This window comes from Macaca nemestrina, chromosome 10, assembly GCF_043159975.1.
Source record: "Macaca nemestrina isolate mMacNem1 chromosome 10, mMacNem.hap1, whole genome shotgun sequence".
Taxonomy (NCBI): Eukaryota; Metazoa; Chordata; class Mammalia; order Primates; family Cercopithecidae; genus Macaca; species Macaca nemestrina.
In genome coordinates, this window is record NC_092134.1 from 104091220 (window position 1) to 104117504 (window position 26285).

A 26285-nucleotide genomic window follows, 5' to 3' on the forward strand; every position below is an offset into this window, starting at 1 on the left:
TTTCCTTTGGCCCTATAGTCTTCAAAGGGATCCGAAATATCTGTTCTCAGATTCCACAGAAAGAAGGCTAGCAAAGAGATCTACGAAACACAGATGTAACTCTGTGAGATGAATTCACAGAACATAAGCAATTTCTCAGAAAGCTTCTTTCCAGATTTCATCTGAGGATATTTCCTTTTTCACCATAGCACGCTATGGGCTTCCAAATATCACTTTGCAAATTCCACAGGAACTGTCTTAGCGAAAGGCTTCTTGAGGGGAAAGCTGTAACTCTGTGAGATGATTTCACAGAAAAGAAAGAAGTTTCTCAGAAAGCTTCTCTCTCTTTGTTATCGGAGGATATTTCCTTTGGCCCTATAGTCTTCAAAGGGATCCGAAATATCTGTTCTCAGATTCCACAGAAATAAGGCTAGCAAAGAGATCTACGAAACACAGATGTAACTCTGTGAGATGAATTCAGAGAACACTAAGCAGTTTCTCTGAAAGCTTCTTTCCAGATTTCATCTGAGGATATTTCCTTTTTCACCGTAGCCCTCAATGGGCTTCCAAATATCACTTTGAAATTCCACAAGAACTGTCTTAGCGAAAGGCTTCTTGAGGGGAAAACTGTAATTCTGTGAGATGATTTCACAGAACACAAAGAAGTTTCTCAGAAAGCTTCTTTCTCTTTGTTATCGGAGGATATTTCCTTTGACCTTATAGTCTTCAAAGGGATCCGAAATATCTGTTCTCAGATTCCACAGAAATAAGGCTAGCAAAGAGATCCACGAAATACTGATGTAACTCTGTGAGTGGACGTCACACATCACAGAGCAGTTTCTCAGAAAGCTTCTTTCCAGATTTCATCTGAGGATATTTCCTTTTTCACCATAACCCTCTATGGGCTTCCAAATATCCCTTTTCCAATTCCACAAGAACTGTCTTAGCGAAAGGCTTCTTGAGGGGATAGCTGTAACTCTGGGAGTTGATTTCACAGAACACAAAGAAGTTTCTCAGAAAGCTTCTTTCTCTTTGTTATCGGAGGATATTTCCTTTGGCCCTATAGTCTTCAAAGGGATCCGAAATATCTGTTCTCAGATTCCACAGAAATCAGGCTAGCAAAGAGATCTACGAAACACAGATGTAACTCTGTGAGATGAATTCACAGAACACTAAGCAGTTTCTCAGAAAGCTTCTTTCCAGATTTCATCTGAGGATATTTCCTTTTTCACCATAGGGCTTCCAAATATCACTTTGCCAATTCCACAAGAACTGTCTTAGCGAAAGGCTTCTTGAGGGGAAAGCTGTAACTCTGTTAGATGATTTCACAGAACACAAGGAAGTTTCTCAGAAAGCTTCTTTCTCTTTGTTATCGGAGGATATTTACTTTGGCCCTATAGTCTTCAAAGGGATCCGAAATATCTGTTGTCAGATTCCAAAGAAAGAAGGGTAGCAAGGAGATCCTCGAAATACTGATGTAACTCTGTGAGTGGAAGTCACACATCACCGAGCAGTTTCTCAGAAAGCTTCTTTCCAGATTTCATCTGAGGATATTTCCTTTTTCACCATAGCCCTCTATGGGCTTCCAAATATCACTTTGCCAATTCCACAAGAACTGTCTTAGCGAAAGGCTTCTTGAGGGGAAAGCTGTAACTCTGTGAGATGATTTCACAGAACACAAAGAAGTTTCTCAGAAAGCTTCTTTCTCTTTGTTATCGGAGGATATTTCCTTTGGCCCTATAGTCTTCAAAGGGATCCGAAATATCTGTTGTCAGATTCCACAGAAATAAGGCTAGCAAAGAGATCCATGAAATACAGACGTAACTCTGAGAGTGGAATTCACATACCACAGAGCAGTTTCTCAGAAAGCTTCTTTCCAGATTTCATCTGAGGATATTTCCTTTTTCAACACAGCCCTCTATGGGCTTCCAAATATCACTTTGCCAATTCCACAAGAACTGTCTAAGCGTAAGTCTTCTTGAGGGGAAAGCTGTAACTCTGTGAGATGATTTCACAGAACACAAAGAAGTTTCTCAGAAAGCTTCTTTCTCTTTGTTATCGGAGGATATTTCCTTTGGCCCTATAGTCTTCATAGGGATCCGAAATATCTGAACTCAGATTCCACAGAAATAAGGCTAGCAAAGAGATCTAGGAAACCCAGATGTAACTCTGTGAGATGAATTCACAGAACACTAAGCAGTTTCTCAGAAAGCTTCTTTCCAGATTTCATCTGAGGATATTTCCTTTTTCACCATAGGGCTTCCAAATGTCACTTTGCCAATTCCACAGGAACTGTCTTAGCGAAAGGCTTCTTGAGGGGAACGCTGTAACTTTGTGAGATGATTTCACAGAACAAAAGGAAGTTTCTCAGAAAGCTTCTTTCTCTTTGTTATCGGAGGATATTTCCTTGGGCCCTATAGTCTTCAAAGGGATCCGAAATATCTGTTCTCAGATTCCACAGAAATAAGGCTAGCAAAGAGATCTACGAAACACAGATGTAACTCTGTGAGATGAATTCACAGAACACTAAGCAGTTTCTCAGAAAGCTTCTTTCCAGATTTCATCTGAGGATATTTCCTTTTTCACCATAGCCCTCTATTTGTTTCCAAATATCACTTTGTCAATTCCACAAGACCTGTCTTAGCGAAAGGCTTCTTGAGTGGAAAGCTGTAACTCTGTGAGATGATCTCACAGAACACAAAGAAGTTTCTCAGAAAGCTTCTTTCTCTTTGTTATCGGAGGATATTTACTTTCGCCCTATAGCCTTCAAAGGGATCCGAAATATCTGTTGTCAGATTCCACAGAAAGAAGGCTAGCAAAGAGAACCACAAAATACTGATGTAACTCTGTGAGTGGAAGTCACACATCACAGAGCATTTTATCAGAAAGCTTCTTTCCAGATTTCATCTGAGGATATTTCCTTTTTCACCATAGCCCTCTATGGGCTTCCAAATATCACTTTGCCAATTCCACAAGAACTGTCTTAGCGAAAGGCTTCTTGAGGGGAAAGCTGTAACTCTGTGAGATGATTTCACAGAACACAAAGAAGTTTCTCAGAAAGCTTCTTTCTCTTTGTTATCGGAGGATATTTCCTTTGGCCCTGTAGTCTTCAAAGGGATCCGAAATATCTGTTCTCAGATTCCACAGAAATAAGGCTAGCAAATAGATCCACGAAATACAGATGTAACTCTGAGAGTGGAAGTCACACATCACAGAGCAGTTTCTCAGAAAGCTTCTTTCCAGATTTCATCTGAGGATATTTCCTTTTTCACCATAGCCCTCTATGGGCTTCCAAATATCACTTTGCCAATTCCACAAGAACTGTTTTGCGAAAGGCTTCTTGAGGGGAAAGCTGTAACTCTGTGAGATGATTTCACAGAACACAAAGAAGTTTCTCAGAAAGCTTCTTTCTCTTTGTTATCGGAGGATATTTCCTTTGCCCCAATAGTCTTCAAAGGGATCCGAAATATCTGTTCTCAGATTCCACAGAAATAAGGCTAGCCAAGAGATCCACGACACACAGATGTAACTCTGTGAGATGAATTCACAGAACACTAAGCAGTTTCTCAGAAAGCTTCTTTCCAGATTTCATCTGAGGATATTTCCTTTTTCACCATAGCCCTCTATGGGCTTCCAAATATCACTTTGCCAATTCCACAGGAACTGTCTTAGCGAAAGGCTTCTTGAGGGGAAAGCTGTAACTCTGTGAGATGATTTCACAGAACACAAAGAAGTTTCTCAGAAAGCTTCTCTCTCTTTGTTATCGGAGGATATTTCCTTTGGCCTTATAGTCTTCAAAGGGATCCGAAATATCTGTTCTCAGATTCCACAGAAATAAGACTAGCAAAGAGATCCACGAAATACTGATGTAACTCTGTGAGTGGACGTCACACATCACAGAGCAGTTTCTCAGAAAGCTTCTTTCCAGATTTCATCTGAGGATATTTCCTTTTTCACCATAGCCCTCTATGGGCTTCGAAATATCACTTTTCCAATTCCACAAGAACTGTCTTTGCGAAAGGCTTCTTGAGGGGAAAGCTGTAACTCTGTGAGTTGATTTCACAGAAGACAAAGAAGTTTCTCAGAAAGCTTCTTTCTCTTTGTTATCGGAGGATATTTCCTTTGGCCCTATAGTCTTCAAAGGGATCTGAAATATCTGTTCTCAGATTCCACAAAAATAAGGCTAGCAAAGAGATCCACGAAATACAGACGTAACTCTGAGAGTGGAAGTCACACATCACAGAGCAGTTTCTCAGAAAGCTTCTTTCCAGATTTCATCTGAGGATATTTCCTTTTTCAACATAGCCCTCTATGGGCTTCCAAATATCACTTTTCCAATTCCACAGAAACTGTCTATGCGAAAGGCTTCTTGAGGGGAAAGCTGTAACTCTGTGAGATGACTTCACAGAACACAAAGAAGTTTCTCAGAAAGCTTCTTTCTCTTTGTTATCGCAGGATATTTCCTTTGGCCCTATAGTCTTCAAAGGGATCCGAAATATCTGTTCTCAGATTCCACAGAAATAAGGCTAGCAAGGAGATCTACGAAACACAGATGTAACTCTGTGAGATGAATTCACAGAACACTAAGCAGTTTCTCAGAAAGTTTCTTTCCAGATTTCATCTGAGGATATTTCCTTTTTCACCATAGGGCTTCCAAATATCACTTTGCCAATTCCACAAGAACTGTCTTAGCGAAAGGCTTCTTGAGGGGAAAGCTGTAACTCTGTGAGATGATTTCACAGAACACAAGGAAGTTTCTCAGAAAGCTTCTTTCTCTTTGTTATCGGAGGATATTTACTTTGGCCCTATAGCCTTCAAAGGGATCCGAAATATCTGTTGTCAGATTCCAAAGAAACAAGGGTAGCAAGGAGACCCTCGAAATACTGATGTAACTCTGTGAGTGGAAGTCACACATCACAGAGCAGTATCTCAGAAACCTTCTTTCCAGATTTCATCTGAGGATATTTCCTTTTTCACCATAGCCCTCTATGGGCTTCCAAATATCACTTTGCCAATTCCACAGGAACTGTCTTAGCGAAAGGCTTCTTGAGGGGAACGCTGTAACTTTGTGAGATGATTTCACAGAACACAAGGAAGTTTCTCAGAAAGCTTCTTTCTCTTTGTTATCGGAGGATATTTCCTTGGGCCCAATAGTCTTCAAAGGGATCCGAAATATCTGTTCTCAGATTCCACAGAAATATGGCTAGCAAAGAGATCTACGAAACACAGATGTAACTCTGTGAGATGAATTCACAGAACACTAAGCAGTTTCTCAGAAAGCTTCTTTCCAGATTTCATCTGAGGATATTTCCTTTTTCACCATAGCCCTCTATTTGCTTCCAAATATCACTTTGTCAATTCCACAAGAACTGTCTTAGCGAAAGGCTTCTTGAGTGGAAAGCTGTAACTCTGTGAGATGATTTCACAGAACACAAAGAAGTTTCTCAGAAAGCTTCTTTCTCTTTGTTATCGGAGGATATTTCCTTTGCCCCAATAGTCTTCAAAGGGATCCGAAATATCTGTTCTCAGATTCCACAGAAATAAGGCTAGCCAAGAGATCCACGACACACAGATGTAACTCTGTGAGATGAATTCACAGAACACTAAGCAGTTTCTCAGAAAGCTTCTTTCCAGATTTCATCTGAGGATATTTCCTTTTTCACCATAGCCCTCTATGGGCTTCCAAATATCACTTTGCCAATTCCACAGGAACTGTCTTAGCGAAAGGCTTCTTGAGGGGAAAGCTGTAACTCTGTGAGATGATTTCACAGAACACAAAGAAGTTTCTCAGAAAGCTTCTCTCTCTTTGTTATCGGAGGATATTTCCTTTGGCCTTATAGTCTTCAAAGGGATCCGAAATATCTGTTCTCAGATTCCACAGAAATAAGGCTAGCAAAGAGATCCACGAAATACTGATGTAACTCTGTGAGTGGACGTCACACATCACAGAGCAGTTTCTCAGAAAGCTTCTTTCCAGATTTCATCAGAGGATATTTCCTTTTTCACCATAGCCCTCTATGGGCTTCGAAATATCACTTTGCCAATTCCACAGAAACTGTCTAAGCGAAAGGCTTCTTGAGGGGAAAGCTGTAACTCTGTGAGTGGATTTCACAGAAGACAAAGAACTTTCTCAGAAAGCTTCTTTCTCTTTGTTATCGGAGGATATTTCCTTTGGCCCTATAGTCTTCAAAGGGATCTGAAATATCTGTTCTCAGATTCCACAGAAATAAGGCTAGCAAAGAGATCCACGAAATACAGACGTAACTCTGAGAGTGGAAGTCACACACCACAGAGCAGTTTCTCAGAAAGCTTCTTTCCAGATTTCATCTGAGGATATTTCCTTTTTCAACATAGCCCTCTATGGGCTTCCAAATATCACTTTTCCAATTCCACAGAAACTGTCTAAGCGAAAGGCTTCTTGAGGGGAAAGCTGTAACTCTGTGAGATGACTTCACAGAACACAAAGAAGTTTCTCAGAAAGCTTCTTTCTCTTTGTTATCGCAGGATATTTCCTTTGGCCCTATAGTCTTCAAAGGGATCCGAAATATCTGTTCTCAGATTCCACAGAAATAAGGCTAGCAAAGGGATCTACGAAACACAGATGTAACTCTGTGAGATGAATTCACAGAACACTAAGCAGTTTCTCAGAAAGCTTCTTTCCAGATTTCATCTGAGGATATTTCCTTTTTCACCATAGGGCTTCCAAATATCACTTTGCCAATTCCACAAGAACTGTCTTAGCGAAAGGCTTCTTGAGGGGAAAGCTGTAACTCTGTGAGATGATTTCACAGAACACAAGGAAGTTTCTCAGAAAGCTTCTTTCTCTTTGTTATCGGAGGATATTTACTTTGGCCCTATAGCCTTCAAAGGGAACCGAAATATCTGTTGTCAGAGTCCAAAGAAAGAAGGGTAGCAAGGAGATTCTCGAAATACTGATGTAACTCTGTGAGTGGAAGTCACACATCACCGAGCAGTTTCTCAGAAAGCTTCTTTCCAGATTTCATCTGAGGATATTTCCTTTTTCACCATAGCCCTCTATGGGCTTCCAAATATCACTTTGCCAATTCCACAAGAACTGTCTTAGCGAAAGGCTTCTTGAGGGGAAAGCTGTAACTCTGTGAGATGATTTCACAGAACACAAAGAAGTTTCTCAGAAAGCTTCTTTCTCTTTGTTATCGGAGGATATTTCCTTTGGCCCTATAGTCTTCAAAGGGATCTGAAATATCTGTTCTCAGATTCCACAGAAATAAGGCTAGCAAAGAGATCCACGAAATACAGACGTAACTCTGAGAGTGGAAGTCACACAGCACAGAGCAGTTTCTCAGAAAGCTTCTTTCCAGATTGCTTCTGAGTATATTGCCTTTTTCAACATAGCCCTCTATGGGCTTCCAAATATCACTTTGCCAATTCCACAGAAACGGTCTAAGCGAAAGGCTTCTTGAGGGGAAAGCTGTAACTCTGTGAGATGACTTCACAGAACACAAAGAAGTTTCTCAGAAAGCTTCTTTCTCTTTGTTATCGGAGGATATTTCCTTTGGCCCTATAGTCTTCAAAGGGATCCGAAATATCTGTTCTCAGATTCCACAGAAAGAAGGCTAGCAAAGAGATCTACGAAACACAGATGTAACTCTGTGAGATGAATTCACAGAACACTAAGCAGTTTCTCAGAAAGCTTCTTTCCAGATTTCATCTGCGTATATTTCCTTTTTCACCATAGCCCTCTATGGGCTTCCAAATATCACTTTGCCAATTCTAGAAGAACTGTCTTAGCGAAAGGCTTCTTGAGGGGAAAGCTGTAACTCTGTGAGATGATTTCACAGAACACAAAGAAGTTTCTCATAAAGCTTCTTTCTCTTTGTTATCGGAGGATATTTCCTTTGGCCTTATAGTCTTCAAAGGGATCCGAAATATCTGTTCTCAGATTCCACAGAAATAAGGCTAGCAAAGAGATCTACGAAACACAGATGTAACTCTGTGAGTGGACGTCACACATCACAGAGCAGTTTCTCAGAAAGCTTCTTTAAAGATTTCATCTGCGGATATTTCCTTTTTCACCGTAGCCCTCTATGGGCTTCCAAATATCACTTTGCCAATTCCACAGAAACTGTCTAAGCGAAAGGCTTCTTGAGGGGAAAGCTGTAACTCTGTTAGATGATTTCACAGAACACAAGGAAGTTTCTCAGAAAGCTTCTTTCTCTTTGTTATCGGAGGATATTTCCTTTGGCCCTATAGTCTTCAAAGGGATCCGAAATATCTGTTCTCAGATTCCACAGAAATAAGGCTAGCAAAGAGATCTACGAAACACAGATGTAACTCTGTGAGATGAATTCACAGAACACTAAGCAGTTTCTCAGAAAGCTTCTTTCCAGATTTCATCTGAGGATATTTCCTTTTTCACCATAGGGCTTCCAAATATCACTTTGCCAATTCCACAAGAACTGTCTTAGCGAAAGGCTTCTTGAGGGGAAAGCTGTAACTCTGTTAGATGATTTCACAGAACACAAGGAAGTTTCTCAGAAAGCTTCTTTCTCTTTGTTATCGGAGGATATTTACTTTGGCCCTATAGCCTTCAAAGGGATCCGAAATATCTGTTGTCAGATTCCAAAGAAAGAAGGGTAGCAAGGAGATCCTCGAAATACTGATGTAACTCTGTGAGTGGAAGTCACACATCACCGAGCAGTTTCTCAGAAAGCTTCTTTCCAGATTTCATCTGAGGATATTTCCTTTTTCACCATAGCCCTCTATGGGCTTCCAAATATCACTTTGCCAATTCCACAAGAACTGTCTTAGCGAAAGGCTTCTTGAGGGGAAAGCTGTAACTCTGTGAGATGATTTCACAGAACACAAAGAAGTTTCTCAGAAAGCTTCTTTCTCTTTGTTATCGGAGGATATTTCCTTTGGCCCGATAGTCTTCAAAGGGATCCGAAATATCTGTTGTCAGATTCCACAGAAATAAGGCTAGCAAAGAGATCCACGAAATACAGACGTAACTCTGAGAGTGGAATTCACATACCACAGAGCAGTTTCTCAGAAAGCTTCTTTCCAGATTTCATCTGAGGATATTTCCTTTTTCAACACAGCCCTCTATGGGCTTCCAAATATCACTTTGCCAATTCCACAAGAACTGTCTAAGCGTAAGTCTTCTTGAGGGGAAAGCTGTAACTCTGTGAGATGATTTCACAGAACACAAAGAAGTTTCTCAGAAAGCTTCTTTCTCTTTGTTATCGGAGGATATTTCCTTTGGCCCTATAGTCTTCATAGGGATCCGAAATATCTGAACTCAGATTCCACAGAAATAAGGCTAGCAAAGAGATCTAGGAAACCCGGATGTAACTCTGTGAGATGAATTCACAGAACACTAAGCAGTTTCTCAGAAAGCTTCTTTCCAGATTTCATCTGAGGATATTTCCTTTTTCACCATAGGGCTTCCAAATGTCACTTTGCCAATTCCACAGGAACTGTCTTAGCGAAAGGCTTCTTGAGGGGAACGCTGTAACTTTGTGAGATGATTTCACAGAACAAAAGGAAGTTTCTCAGAAAGCTTCTTTCTCTTTGTTATCGGAGGATATTTCCTTGGGCCCTATAGTCTTCAAAGGGATCCGAAATATCTGTTCTCAGATTCCACAGAAATAAGGCTAGCAAAGAGATCTACGAAACACAGATGTAACTCTGTGAGATGAATTCACAGAACACTAAGCAGTTTCTCAGAAAGCTTCTTTCCAGATTTCATCTGAGGATATTTCCTTTTTCACCATAGCCCTCTATTTGCTTCCAAATATCACTTTGTCAATTCCACAAGACCTGTCTTAGCGAAAGGCTTCTTGAGTGGAAAGCTGTAACTCTGTGAGATGATTTCACAGAACACAAAGAAGTTTCTCAGAAAGCTTCTTTCTCTTTGTTATCGGAGGATATTTACTTTGGCCCTATAGCCTTCAAAGGGATCCGAAATATCTGTTGTCAGATTCCACAGAAAGAAGGCTAGCAAAGAGAACCACAAAATACTGATGTAACTCTGTGAGTGGAAGTCACACATCACAGAGCATTTTATCAGAAAGCTTCTTTCCAGATTTCATCTGAGGATATTTCCTTTTTCACCATAGCCCTCTATGGGCTTCCAAATATCACTTTGCCAATTCCACAAGAACTGTCTTAGCGAAAGGCTTCTTGAGGGGAAAGCTGTAACTCTGTGAGATGATTTCACAGAACACAAAGAAGTTTCTCAGAAAGCTTCTTTCTCTTTGTTAACGGAGGATATTTCCTTTGGCCCTGTAGTCTTCAAAGGGATCCGAAATATCTGTTCTCAGATTCCACAGAAATAAGGCAAGCAAAGAGATCCACGAAATACAGATGTAACTCTGAGAGTGGAAGTCACACATCACAGAGCAGTTTCTCAGAAAGCTTCTTTCCAGATTTCATCTGAGGATATTTCCTTTTTCACCATAGCCCTCTATGGGCTTCCAAATATCACTTTGCCAATTCCACAAGAACTGTTTTGCGAAAGGCTTCTTGAGGGGAAAGCTGTAACTCTGTGAGATGATTTCACAGAACACAAAGAAGTTTCTCAGAAAGCTTCTTTCTCTTTGTTATCGGAGGATATTTCCTTTGCCCCAATAGTCTTCAAAGGGATCCGAAATATCTGTTCTCAGATTCCACAGAAATAAGGCTAGCCAAGAGATCCACGACACACAGATGTAACTCTGTGAGATGAATTCACAGAACACTAAGCAGTTTCTCAGAAAGCTTCTTTCCAGATTTCATCTGAGGATATTTCCTTTTTCACCATAGCCCTCTATGGGCTTCCAAATATCACTTTGCCAATTCCACAGGAAATGTCTTAGCGAAAGGCTTCTTGAGGGGAAAGCTGTAACTCTGTGAGATGATTTCACAGAACACAAAGAAGTTTCTCAGAAAGCTTCTCTCTCTTTGTTATCGGAGGATATTTCCTTTGGCCTTATAGTCTTCAAAGGGATCCGAAATATCTGTTGTCAGATTCCAAAGAAACAAGGGTAGCAAGGAGACCCTCGAAATACTGATGTAACTCTGTGAGTGGAAGTCACACATCACAGAGCAGTATCTCAGAAACCTTCTTTCCAGATTTCATCTGAGGATATTTCCTTTTTCACCATAGCCCTCTATGGGCTTCCAAATATCACTTTGCCAATTCCACAGGAACTGTCTTAGCGAAAGGCTTCTTGAGGGGAACGCTGTAACTTTGTGAGATGATTTCACAGAACACAAGGAAGTTTCTCAGAAAGCTTCTTTCTCTTTGTTATCGGAGGATATTTCCTTGGGCCCAATAGTCTTCAAAGGGATCCGAAATATCTGTTCTCAGATTCCACAGAAATATGGCTAGCAAAGAGATCTACGAAACACAGATGTAACTCTGTGAGATGAATTCACAGAACACTAAGCAGTTTCTCAGAAAGCTTCTTTCCAGATTTCATCTGAGGATATTTCCTTTTTCACCATAGCCCTCTATTTGCTTCCAAATATCACTTTGTCAATTCCACAAGAACTGTCTTAGCGAAAGGCTTCTTGAGTGGAAAGCTGTAACTCTGTGAGATGATTTCACAGAACACAAAGAAGTTTCTCAGAAAGCTTCTTTCTCTTTGTTATCGGAGGATATTTACTTTGGCCCTATAGCCTTCAAAGGGATCCGAAATATCTGTTGTCAGATTCCACAGAAAGAAGGCTAGCAAAGAGAACCACAAAATACTGATGTAACTCTGTGAGTGGAAGTCACACATCACAGAGCAGTTTATCAGAAAGCTTCTTTCCAGATTTCATCTGAGGATATTTCCTTTTTCACCATAGCCCTCTATGGGCTTCCAAATATCACTTTGCCAATTCCACAAGAACTGTCTTAGCGAAAGGCTTCTTGAGGGGAAAGCTGTAACTCTGTGAGATGATTTCACAGAACACAAAGAAGTTTCTCAGAAAGCTTCTTTCTCTTTGTTATCGGAGGATATTTCCTTTGGCCCTGTAGTCTTCAAAGGGATCCGAAATATCTGTTCTCAGATTCCACAGAAATAAGGCTAGCAAAGAGATCCACGAAATACAGATGTAACTCTGAGAGTGGAAGTCACACATCACAGAGCAGTTTCTCAGAAAGCTTCTTTCCAGATTTCATCTGAGGATATTTCCTTTTTCACCATAGCCCTCTATGGGCTTCCAAATATCACTTTGCCAATTCCACAAGAACTGTTTTGCGAAAGGCTTCTTGAGGGGAAAGCTGTAACTCTGTGAGATGATTTCACAGAGCACAAAGAAGTTTCTCAGAAAGCTTCTTTCTCTTTGTTATCGGAGGATATTTCCTTTGCCCCTATAGTCTTCAAAGGGATCCGAAATATCTGTTCTCAGATTCCACAGAAATAAGGCTAGCCAAGAGATCCACGAAACACAGATGTAACTCTGTGAGATGAATTCACAGAACACTAAGCAGTTTCTCAGAAAGCTTCTTTCCAGATTTCATCTGAGGATATTTCCTTTTTCACCATAGCCCTCTATGGGCTTCCAAATATCACTTTGCCAATTCCACAGGAACTGTCTTAGCGAAAGGCTTCTTGAGGGGAAAGCTGTAACTCTGTGAGATGATTTCACAGAACACAAAGAAGTTTCTCAGAAAGCTTCTCTCTCTTTGTTATCGGAGGATATTTCCTTTGGCCTTATAGTCTTCAAAGGGATCTGAAATATCTGTTCTCAGATTCCACAGAAATAAGGCTAGCAAAGAGATCCACGAAATACTGATGTAACTCTGTGAGTGGACGTCACACATCACAGAGCAGTTTCTCAGAAAGCTTCTTTCCAGATTTCATCTGAGGATATTTCCTTTTTCACCATAGCCCTCTATGGGCTTCGAAATATCACTTTGCCAATTCCACAGAAACTGTCTAAGCGAAAGGCTTCTTGAGGGGAAAGCTGTAACTCTGTGAGTGGATTTCACAGAAGACAAAGAGGTTTCTCAGAAAGCTTCTTTCTCTTTGTTATCGGAGGATATTTCCTTTGGCCCTATAGTCTTCAAAGGGATCTGAAATATCTGTTCTCAGATTCCACAGAAATAAGGCTAGCAAAGAGATCCACGAAATACAGACGTAACTCTGAGAGTGGAAGTCACACATCACAGAGCAGTTTCTCAGAAAGCTTCTTTCCAGATTTCATCTGAGGATATTTCCTTTTTCAACATAGCCCTCTATGGGCTTCCAAATATCACTTTTCCAATTCCACAGAAACTGTCTAAGCGAAAGGCTTCTTGAGGGGAAAGCTGTAACTCTGTGAGATGACTTCACAGAACACAAAGAAGTTTCTCAGAAAGCTTCTTTCTCTTTGTTATCGCAGGATATTTCCTTTGGCCCTATAGTCTTCAAAGGGATCCGAAATATCTGTTCTCAGATTCCACAGAAATAAGGCTAGCAAAGAGATCTACGAAACACAGATGTAACTCTGTGAGATGAATTCACAGAACACTAAGCAGTTTCTCAGAAAGCTTCTTTCCAGATTTCATCTGAGGATATTTCCTTTTTCACCATAGGGCTTCCAAATATCACTTTGCCAATTCCACAAGAACTGTCTTAGCGAAAGGCTTCTTGAGGGGAAAGCTGTAACTCTGTGAGATGATTTCACAGAACACAAGGAAGTTTCTCAGAAAGCTTCTTTCTCTTTGTTATCGGAGGATATTTACTTTGGCCCTATAGCCTTCAAAGGGATCCGAAATATCTGTTGTCAGAGTCCAAAGAAAGAAGGGTAGCAAGGAGATTCTCGAAATACTGATGTAACTCTGTGAGTGGAAGTCACACATCACCGAGCAGTTTCTCAGAAAGCTTCTTTCCAGATTTCATCTGAGGATATTTCCTTTTTCACCATAGCCCTCTATGGGCTTCCAAATATCACTTTGCCAATTCCACAAGAACTGTCTTAGCGAAAGGCTTCTTGAGGGGAAAGCTGTAACTCTGTGAGATGATTTCACAGAACACAAAGAAGTTTCTCAGAAAGCTTCTTTCTCTTTGTTATCGGAGGATATTTCCTTTGGCCCTATAGTCTTCAAAGGGATCTGAAATATCTGTTCTCAGATTCCACAGAAATAAGGCTAGCAAAGAGATCCACGAAATACAGACGTAACTCTGAGAGTGGAAGTCACACATCACAGAGCAGTTTCTCAGAAAGCTTCTTTCCAGATTTCTTCTGAGTATATTGCCTTTTTCAACATAGCCCTCTATGGGCTTCCAAATATCACTTTGCCAATTCCACAGAAACTGTCTAAGCGAAAGGCTTCTTGAGGGGAAAGCTGTAACTCTGTGAGATGACTTCACAGAACACAAAGAAGTTTCTCAGAAAGCTTCTTTCTCTTTGTTATCGCAGGATATTTCCTTTGGCCCTATAGTCTTCAAAGGGATCCGAAATATCTGTTCTCAGATTCGACAGAAATAAGGCTAGCAAAGAGATCTACGAAACACAGATGTAACTCTGTGAGATGAATTCACAGAACACTAAGCAGTTTCTCAGAAAGTTTCTTTCCAGATTTCATCTGAGGATATTTCCTTTTTCACCATAGGGCTTCCAAATATCACTTTGCCAATTCCACAAGAACAGTCTTAGCGAAAGGCTTCTTGAGGGGAAAGCTGTAACTCTGTGAGTTGATTTCACAGAACACAAGGAAGTTTCTCAGAAAGCTTCTTTCTCTTTGTTATCGGAGGATATTTCCTTTGGCCCTATAGCCTTCAAGGGGATCCGAAATATCTGTTGTCAGATTCCAAAGAAAGAAGGGTAGCAAGGAGACCCTAGAAATACTGATGTAACTCTGTGAGTGGAAGTCACACATCACAGAGCAGTATCTCAGAAACCTTCTTTCCAGATTTCATCTGAGGATATTTCCTTTTTCACCATAGCCCTCTATGGGCTTCCAAATATCACTTTGCCAATTCCACTAGAACTGTCTTAGCGAAAGGCTTCTTGAGGGGAAAGCTGTAACTGTGTGAGATGATTTCACAGAACACAAGGAAATTTCTCAGAAAGCTTCTTTCTCTTTGTTATCGGAGGATATTTCCTTTGGCCCTATAGTCTTCAAAGGGATCCGAAATATCTGTTCTCAGATTCCACAGAAATAAGGCTACCAAAGAGATCTACGAAACACAGATGTAACTCTGTGAGATGAATTCACAGAACACTAAGCAGTTTCTCAGAAAGCTTCTTTCCAGATTTCATCTGCGTATATTTCCTTTTTCACCATAGCCCTCTATGGGCTTCCAAATATCACTTTTCCAATTCTAGAAGAACTGTCTTAGCGAAAGGCTTCTTGAGGGGAAAGCTGTAACTCTGTGAGATGATTTCACAGAACACAAAGAAGTTTCTCAGAAAGCTTTTTTCTCTTTGTTCTCGGAGGATATTTCCTTTGGCCCTATAGTCTTCAAAGGGATCCGAAATATCTGTTCTCAGATTCCACAGAAATAAGGCTAGCAAAGAGATCTACGAAACACAGATGTAACTCTTTGAGATGAATTCACAGAACACTAAGCAGTTTCTCAGAAAGCTTCTTTAAAGATTTCATCTGCGGATATTTCCTTTTTCACCATAGCCCTCTATGGGCTTCCAAATATCACTTTGCCAATTCCAAAAGAACTGTCTTAGCGAAAGGCTTCTTGAGGGGAAATCTGCAACTCTGTGAGATGATTTCACAGAACTCAAAGAAGTTTCTCAGAAAGCTTCTTTCTCTTTGTTATCGGAGGATATTTCCTTTGGCCCTATAGTCTTCAAAGGGATCCGAAATATCTGTTCTCAGATTCCACAGAAATAAGGCTAGCAAAGAGATCCACGAAATACAGACGTAACTCTGAGAGTGGAAGTCACACATCACAGAGAAGTTTCTCAGAAAGCTTCTTTCCAGATTTCATCTGAGGATATTTCCTTTTTCAACATAGCCCTCTATGGGCTTCCAAATATCACTTTGCCAATTCCACAGAAACTGTCTAAGCGAAAGGCTTCTTGAGGGGAAAGCTGTAACTCTGTGAGATGACTTCACAGAACACAAAGAAGTTTCTCAGAAAGCTTCTTTCTCTTTGTTATCGCAGGATATTTCCTTTGGCCCTATAGTCTTCAAAGGGATCCGAAATATCTGTTCTCAGATTCCACAGAAATAAGGCTAGCAAAGAGATCTACGAAACACAGATGTAACTCTGTGAGATGAATTCACAGAACACTAAGCAGTTTCTCAGAAAGCTTCTTTCCAGATTTCATCTGAGGATATTTCCTTTTTCACCATAGGGCTTCCAAATATCACTTTGCCAATTCCACAAGAACTGTCTTAGCGAAAGGCTTCTTGAGGGGAAAGCTGTAACTCTGTGAGATGATTTCACAGAACACAAGGAAGTTTCTCAGAAAGCTTCTTTCTCTTTGTTATCGGAGGATATTTACTTTGGCCCTATAGCCTTCAAAGGGATCCGAAATATCTGTTGTCAGAGTCCAAAGAAAGAAGGGTAGCAAGGAGATTCTCGAAATACTGATGTAACTCTGTGAGTGGAAGTCACACATCACCGAGCAGTTTCTCAGAAAGCTTCTTTCCAGATTTCATCTGAGGATATTTCCTTTTTCACCATAGCCCTCTATGGGCTTCCAAATATCACTTTGCCAATTCCACAAGAACTGTCTTAGCGAAAGGCTTCTTGAGGGGAAAGCTGTAACTCTGTGAGATGATTTCACAGAACACAAAGAAGTTTCTCAGAAAGCTTCTTTCTCTTTGTTATCGGAGGATATTTCCTTTGGCCCTATAGTCTTCAAAGGGATCTGAAATATCTGTTCTCAGATTCCACAGAAATAAGGCTAGCAAAGAGATCCACGAAATACAGACGTAACTCTGAGAGTGGAAGTCACACATCACAGAGCAGTTTCTCAGAAAGCTTCTTTCCAGATTTCTTCTGAGTATATTGCCTTTTTCAACATAGCCCTCTATGGGCTTCCAAATATCACTTTGCCAATTCCACAGAAACTGTCTAAGCGAAAGGCTTCTTGAGGGGAAAGCTGTAACTCTGTGAGATGACTTCACAGAACACAAAGAAGTTTCTCAGAAAGCTTCTTTCTCTTTGTTATCGCAGGATATTTCCTTTGGCCCTATAGTCTTCAAAGGGATCCGAAATATCTGTTCTCAGATTCGACAGAAATAAGGCTAGCAAAGAGATCTACGAAACACAGATGTAACTCTGTGAGATGAATTCACAGAACACTAAGCAGTTTCTCAGAAAGTTTCTTTCCAGATTTCATCTGAGGATATTTCCTTTTTCACCATAGGGCTTCCAAATATCACTTTGCCAATTCCACAAGAACAGTCTTAGCGAAAGGCTTCTTGAGGGGAAAGCTGTAACTCTGTGAGTTGATTTCACAGAACACAAGGAAGTTTCTCAGAAAGCTTCTTTCTCTTTGTTATCGGAGGATATTTCCTTTGGCCCTATAGCCTTCAAGGGGATCCGAAATATCTGTTGTCAGATTCCAAAGAAAGAAGGGTAGCAAGGAGACCCTAGAAATACTGATGTAACTCTGTGAGTGGAAGTCACACATCACAGAGCAGTATCTCAGAAACCTTCTTTCCAGATTTCATCTGAGGATATTTCCTTTTTCACCATAGCCCTCTATGGGCTTCCAAATATCACTTTGCCAATTCCACTAGAACTGTCTTAGCGAAAGGCTTCTTGAGGGGAAAGCTGTAACTGTGTGAGATGATTTCACAGAACACAAGGAAATTTCTCAGAAAGCTTCTTTCTCTTTGTTATCGGAGGATATTTCCTTTGGCCCTATAGTCTTCAAAGGGATCCGAAATATCTGTTCTCAGATTCCACAGAAATAAGGCTACCAAAGAGATCTACGAAACACAGATGTAACTCTGTGAGATGAATTCACAGAACACTAAGCAGTTTCTCAGAAAGCTTCTTTCCAGATTTCATCTGCGTATATTTCCTTTTTCACCATAGCCCTCTATGGGCTTCCAAATATCACTTTTCCAATTCTAGAAGAACTGTCTTAGCGAAAGGCTTCTTGAGGGGAAAGCTGTAACTCTGTGAGATGATTTCACAGAACACAAAGAAGTTTCTCAGAAAGCTTTTTTCTCTTTGTTCTCGGAGGATATTTCCTTTGGCCCTATAGTCTTCAAAGGGATCCGAAATATCTGTTCTCAGATTCCACAGAAATAAGGCTAGCAAAGAGATCTACGAAACACAGATGTAACTCTTTGAGATGAATTCACAGAACACTAAGCAGTTTCTCAGAAAGCTTCTTTAAAGATTTCATCGGCGGATATTTCCTTTTTCACCATAGCCCTCTATGGGCTTCCAAATATCACTTTGCCAATTCCAAAAGAACTGTCTTAGCGAAAGGCTTCTTGAGGGGAAATCTGCAACTCTGTGAGATGATTTCACAGAACTCAAAGAAGTTTCTCAGAAAGCTTCTTTCTCTTTGTTATCGGAGGATATTTCCTTTGGCCCTATAGTCTTCAAAGGGATCCGAAATATCTGTTCTCAGATTCCACAGAAATAAGGCTAGCAAAGAGATCCACGAAATACAGACGTAACTCTGAGAGTGGAAGTCACACATCACAGAGAAGTTTCTCAGAAAGCTTCTTTCCAGATTTCATCTGAGGATATTTCCTTTTTCAACATAGCCCTCTATGGGCTTCCAAATATCACTTTGCCAATTCCACAGAAACTGTCTAAGCGAAAGGCTTCTTGAGGGGAAAGCTGTAACTCTGTGAGATGACTTCACAGAACACAAAGAAGTTTCTCAGAAAGCTTCTTTCTCTTTGTTATCGCAGGATATTTCCTTTGGCCCTATAGTCTTCAAAGGGATCCGAAATATCTGTTCTCAGATTCCACAGAAATAAGGCTAGCAAAGAGATCTACGAAACACAGATGTAACTCTGTGAGATGAATTCACAGAACACTAAGCAGTTTCTCAGAAAGCTTCTTTCCAGATTTCATCTGAGGATATTTCCTTTTTCACCATAGGGCTTCCAAATATCACTTTGCCAATTCCACAAGAACTGTCTTAGCGAAAGGCTTCTTGAGGGGAAAGCTGTAACTCTGTGAGATGATTTCACAGAACACAAGGAAGTTTCTCAGAAAGCTTCTTTCTCTTTGTTATCGGAGGATATTTACTTTGGCCCTATAGCCTTCAAAGGGATCCGAAATATCTGTTGTCAGAGTCCAAAGAAAGAAGGGTAGCAAGGAGATTCTCGAAATACTGATGTAACTCTGTGAGTGGAAGTCACACATCACCGAGCAGTTTCTCAGAAAGCTTCTTTCCAGATTTCATCTGAGGATATTTCCTTTTTCACCATAGCCCTCTATGGGCTTCCAAATATCACTTTGCCAATTCCACAAGAACTGTCTTAGCGAAAGGCTTCTTGAGGGGAAAGCTGTAACTCTGTGAGATGATTTCACAGAACACAAAGAAGTTTCTCAGAAAGCTTCTTTCTCTTTGTTATCGGAGGATATTTCCTTTGGCCCTATAGTCTTCAAAGGGATCTGAAATATCTGTTCTCAGATTCCACAGAAATAAGGCTAGCAAAGAGATCCACGAAATACAGACGTAACTCTGAGAGTGGAAGTCACACATCACAGAGCAGTTTCTCAGAAAGCTTCTTTCCAGATTTCTTCTGAGTATATTGCCTTTTTCAACATAGCCCTCTATGGGCTTCCAAATATCACTTTGCCAATTCCACAGAAACTGTCTAAGCGAAAGGCTTCTTGAGGGGAAAGCTGTAACTCTGTGAGATGACTTCACAGAACACAAAGAAGTTTCTCAGAAAGCTTCTTTCTCTTTGTTATCGCAGGATATTTCCTTTGGCCCTATAGTCTTCAAAGGGATCCGAAATATCTGTTCTCAGATTCGACAGAAATAAGGCTAGCAAAGAGATCTACGAAACACAGATGTAACTCTGTGAGATGAATTCACAGAACACTAAGCAGTTTCTCAGAAAGTTTCTTTCCAGATTTCATCTGAGGATATTTCCTTTTTCACCATAGGGCTTCCAAATATCACTTTGCCAATTCCACAAGAACAGTCTTAGCGAAAGGCTTCTTGAGGGGAAAGCTGTAACTCTGTGAGTTGATTTCACAGAACACAAGGAAGTTTCTCAGAAAGCTTCTTTCTCTTTGTTATCGGAGGATATTTCCTTTGGCCCTATAGCCATCAAGGGGATCCGAAATATCTGTTGTCAGATTCCAAAGAAAGAAGGGTAGCAAGGAGACCCTAGAAATACTGATGTAACTCTGTGAGTGGAAGTCACACATCACAGAGCAGTATCTCAGAAACCTTCTTTCCAGATTTCATCTGAGGATATTTCCTTTTTCACCATAGCCCTCTATGGGCTTCCAAATATCACTTTCCCAATTCCACAAGAACTGTCTTAGCGAAAGGCTTCTTGAGGGGAAAGCTGTAACTCTGTGAGATGATTTCACAGAACACAAAGAAGTTTCTCAGAAAGCTTCTTTCTCTTTGTTATCGGAGGATATTTCCTTTGGCCCTATAGTCTTCAAAGGGATCTGAAATATCTGTTCTCAGATTCCACAGAAATAAGGCTAGCAAAGAGATCCACGAAATACAGACGTAACTCTGAGAGTGGAAGTCACACATCACAGAGCAGTTTCTCAGAAAGCTTCTTTCCAGATTTCTTCTGAGGATATTGCCTTTTTCAACATAGCCCTCTATGGGCTTCCAAATATCACTTTGCCAATTCCACAGAAACTGTCTAAGCGAAAGGCTTCTTGAGGGGAAAGCTGTAACTCTGTGAGATGACTTCACAGAACACAAAGAAGTTTCTCAGAAAGCTTCTTGCTCTTTGTTATCGCAGGATATTTCCTTTGGCCCTATAGTCTTCAAAGGGATCCGAAATATCTGTTCTCAGATTCGACAGAAATAAGGCTAGCAAAGAGATATACGAAACACAGATGTAACTCTGTGAGATGAATTCACAGAACACTAAGCAGTTTCTCAGAAAGTTTCTTTCCAGATTTCATCTGAGGATATTTCCTTTTTCACCATAGGGCTTCCAAATATCACTTTGCCAATTCCACAAGAACAGTCTTAGCGAAAGGCTTCTTGAGGGGAAAGCTGTAACTCTGTGAGTTGATTTCACAGAACACAAGGAAGTTTCTCAGAAAGCTTCTTTCTCTTTGTTATCGGAGGATATTTCCTTTGGCCCTATAGCCTTCAAGGGGATCCGAAATATCTGTTGTCAGATTCCAAAGAAAGAAGGGTAGCAAGGAGACCCTCGAAATACTGATGTAACTCTGTGAGTGGAAGTCACACATCACAGAGCAGTATCTCAGAAACGTTCTTTCCAGATTTCATCTGAGGATATTTCCTTTTTCACCATAGCCCTCTATGGGCTTCCAAATATCACTTTGCCAATTCCACTAGAACTGTCTTAGCGAAAGGCTTCTTGAGGGGAAAGCTGTAACTGTGTGAGATGATTTCACAGAACACAAGGAAATTTCTCAGAAAGCTTCTTTCTCTTTGTTATCGGAGGATATTTCCTTTGGCCCTATAGTCTTCAAAGGGATCCGAAATATCTGTTCTCAGATTCCACAGAAATAAGGCTACCAAAGAGATATACGAAACACAGATGTAACTCTGTGAGATGAATTCACAGAACACTAAGCAGTTTCTCAGAAAGCTTCTCTCCAGATTTCATCTGAGGATATTTCCTTTTTCACCATAGGGCTTCCAAATATCACTTTGCCAATTCCACAAGAACTGTCTTAGCGAAAGGCTTCTTGAGGGGAAAGCTGTAACTCTGTGAGATGATTTCACAGAACACAAGGAAGTTTCTCAGAAAGCTTCTTTCTCTTTGTTATCGGAGGATATTTCCTTTGGCCCTATAGTCTTCAAAGGGATCCGAAATATCTGTTCTCAGAATCCACAGAAATAAGGCTAGCAAAGAGATCTACGAAACACAGATGTAACCCTGTGAGATGAATTCACAGAACACTAAGCAGTTTCTCAGAAAGCTTCTTTACAGATTTCATCTGAGGATATTTCCTTTTTCACCATAGCCCTCTATGGGCTTCCAAATATCACTTTGCCAATTCCAAAAGAACTGTCTTAGCGAAAGGCTTCTTGAGGGAAAATCTGTAACTCTGTGAGATGATTTCACAGAACACAAAGAAGTTTCTCAGAAAGCTTCTTTCTCTTTCTTATCGGAGGATATTTCCTTTGGCCCTATAGTCTTCAAAGGGATCCGAAATATCTGTTCTCAGATTCCACAGAAATAAGGCTAGCAAAGAGATCCACGAAATACAGACGTAACTCTGAGAGTGGAAGCCACACATCACAGAAAAGTTTCTCAGAAAGCTTCTTTCCAGATTTCATCTGAGGATATTTCCTTTTTCAACATAGCCCTCTATGGGCTTCCAAATATCACTTTGCCAATTCCACAGAAACTGTCTAAGCGAAAGGCTTCTTGAGGGGAAAGCTGTAACTCTGTGAGATGATTTCACAGAACACAAAGAAGTTTCTCAGAAAGCTTCTTTCTCTTTGTTATCGGAGGATATTTCCTTTGGCCCTATAGTCTTCAAAGGGATCCGAAATATCTGTTCTCAGATTCCACAGAAATAAGGCTAGCAAAGAGATCTACGAAACACAGATGTAACTCTGTGAGATGAATTCACAGAACACTAAGCAGTTTCTCAGAAAGCTTCTTTCCAGATTTCATCTGAGGATATTTCCTTTTTCACCATAGGGCTTCCAAATATCACTTTGCCAATTCCACAAGAACTGTCTTAGCGAAAGGCTTCTTGAGGGGAATGCTGTAACTCTGTGAGATGATTTCACAGAACACAAGGAAGTTTCTCAGAAAGCTTCTTTCTCTTTGTTATCGGAGGATATTTACTTTGGCCCTATAGCCTTCAAAGGGATCCGAAATATCTGTTGTCAGAGTCCAAAGAAAGAAGGGTACCAAGGAGATTCTCGAAATACTGATGTAACTCTGTGAGTGGAAGTCACACATCACCGAGCAGTTTCTCAGAAAGCTTCTTTCCAGATTTCATCTGAGGATATTTCCTTTTTCACCATAGCCCTCTATGGGCTTCCAAATATCACTTTGCCAGTTCCACAAGAACTGTCTTAGCGAAAGGCTTCTTGAGGGGAAAGCTGTAACTCTGTGAGATGATTTCACAGAACACAAAGAAGTTTCTCAGAAAGCTTCTTTCTCTTTGTTATCGGAGGATATTTCCTTTGGCCCTATAGTCTTCAAAGGGATCCGAAATATCTCTTCTCATATTCCACAGAAATAAGCCTAGCAAAGAGATCCACGAAATACAGACGTAACTCTGAGAGTGGAAGTCACACATCACAGAGCAGTTTCTCAGAAAGCTTCTTTCCAGATTTCATCTGAGGATATTGCCTTTTTCAACATAGCCCTCTATGGGCTTCCAAATATCACTTTGCCAATTCCACAGAAACTGTCTAAGCGAAAGGCTTCTTGAGGGGAAAGCTGTAACTCTGTGAGATGATTTCACAGAACACAAAGAAGTTTCTCAGAAAGCTTCTTTCTCTTTGTTATCGGAGGATATTTCCTTTGGCCCTATAGTCTTCAAAGGGATCCGAAATATCTGTTCTCAGATTCCACAGAAATAAGGCTAGCAAAGAGATCTACGAAACACAGATGTAACTCTGTGAGATGAATTCACAGAACACTAAGCAGTTTCTCAGAAAGCTTCTCTCCAGATTTCATCTGAGGATATTTCCTTTTTCACCATAGGGCTTCCAAATATCACTTTGCCAATTCCACAAGAACTGTCTTAGCGAAAGGCTTCTTGAGGGGAAAGCTGTAACTCTGTGAGATGATTTCAGAGAACACAAGGAAGTTTCTCAGAAAGCTTCTTTCTCTTTGTTATCGGAGGATATTTACTTTGGCCCTATAGCCTTCGAAGGGATCCGAAATATCTGTTGTCACATTCCAAAGAAAGAAGGGTAGCAAGGAGATCCTCGAAATACTGATGTAACTCTGTGAGTGGAAGTCACACATCACCGAGCAGTTTCTCAGAAAGCTTCTTTCCAGATTACATCTGAGGATATTTCCTTTTTCACCATAGCCCTCTATGGGATTCCAAATATCACTTTGCCAATTCCACAAGAACTGTCTTAGCGAAAGGCTTCTTGAGGGGAAAGCTGTAACTCTGTGAGATGATTTCACAGAACACAAAGAAGTTTCTCAGAAAGCTTCTTTCTCTTTGTTATCGGAGGATATTTCCTTTGGCCCTATAGTCTTCAAAGGGATCCGAAATATCTGTTGTCAGATTCCACAGAAATAAGGCTAGCAAAGAGATCCACGAAATACAGACGTAACTCTGAGAGTGGAATTCACATACCACAGAGCAGTTTCTCAGAAAGCTTCTTTCCAGATTTCATCTGAGGATACTTCCTTTTTCAACACAGCCCTCTATGGGCTTCCAAATATCACTTTGCCAATTCCACAAGAACTGTCTAAGCGTAAGTCTTCTTGAGGGGAAAGCTGTAACTCTGTGAGATGATTTCACAGAACACAAAGAAGTTTCTCAGAAAGCTTCTTTCTCTTTGTTATCGGAGGATATTTCCTTTGGCCCTATAGTCTTCATAGGGATCCGAAATATCTGAACTCAGATTCCACAGAAATAAGGCTAGCAAAGAGATCTAGGAAACCCGGATGTAACTCTGTGAGATGAATTCACAGAACACTAAGCAGTTTCTCAGAAAGCTTCTTTCCAGATTTCATCTGAGGATATTTCCTTTTTCACCATAGGGCTTCCAAATGTCACTTTGCCAATTCCACAGGAACTGTCTTAGCGAAAGGCTTCTTGAGGGGAACGCTGTAACTTTGTGAGATGATTTCACAGAACAAAAGGAAGTTTCTCAGAAAGCTTCTTTCTCTTTGTTATCGGAGGATATTTCCTTGGGCCCAATAGTCTTCAAAGGGATCCGAAATATCTGTTCTCAGATTCCACAGAAATATGGCTAGCAAAGAGATCTACGAAACACAGATGTAACTCTGTGAGATGAATTCACAGAACACTAAGCAGTTTCTCAGAAAGCTTCTTTCCAGATTTCATCTGAGGATATTTCCTTTTTCACCATAGCCCTCTATTTGCTTCCAAATATCACTTTGTCAATTCCACAAGAACTGTCTTAGCGAAAGGCTTCTTGAGTGGAAAGCTGTAACTCTGTGAGATGATTTCACAGAACACAAAGAAGTTTCTCAGAAAGCTTCTTTCTCTTTGTTATCGGAGGATATTTACTTTGGCCCTATAGCCTTCAAAGGGATCCGAAATATCTGTTGTCAGATTCCACAGAAAGAAGGCTAGCAAAGAGAACCACAAAATACTGATGTAACTCTGTGAGTGGAAGTCACACATCACAGAGCAGTTTATCAGAAAGCTTCTTTCCAGATTTCATCTGAGGATATTTCCTTTTTCACCATAGCCCTCTATGGGCTTCCAAATATCACTTTGCCAATTCCACAAGAACTGTCTTAGCGAAAGGCTTCTTGAGGGGAAAGCTGTAACTCTGTGAGATGATTTCACAGAACACAAAGAAGTTTCTCAGAAAGCTTCTTTCTCTTTGTTATCGGAGGATATTTCCTTTGGCCCTGTAGTCTTCAAAGGGATCCGAAATATCTGTTCTCAGATTCCACAGAAATAAGGCTAGCAAAGAGATCCACGAAACACAGATGTAACTCTGTGAGATGTATTCACAGAACACTAAGCAGTTTCTCAGAAAGCTTCTTTCCAGATTTCATCTGAGGATATTTCCTTTTTCACCATAGCCCTCTATGGGCTTCCAAATATCACTTTGCCAATTCCACAGGAACTGTCTTAGCGAAAGGCTTCTTGAGGGGAAAGCTGTAACTCTGTGAGATGATTTCACAGAACACAAAGAAGTTTCTCAGAAAGCTTCTCTCTCTTTGTTATCGGAGGATATTTCCTTTGGCCTTATAGTCTTCAAAGGGATCCGAAATATCTGTTCTCAGATTCCACAGAAATAAGGCTAGCAAAGAGATCCACGAAATACTGATGTAACTCTGTGAGTGGACGTCACACATCACAGAGCAGTTTCTCAGAAAGCTTCTTTCCAGATTTCATCTGAGGATATTTCCTTTTTCACCATAGCCCTCTATGGGCTTCGAAATATCACTTTGCCAATTCCACAGAAACTGTCTAAGCGAAAGGCTTCTTGAGGGGAAAGCTGTAACTCTGTGAGTGGATTTCACAGAAGACAAAGAAGTTTCTCAGAAAGCTTCTTTCTCTTTGTTATCGGAGGATATTTCCTTTGGCCCTATAGTCTTCAAAGGGATC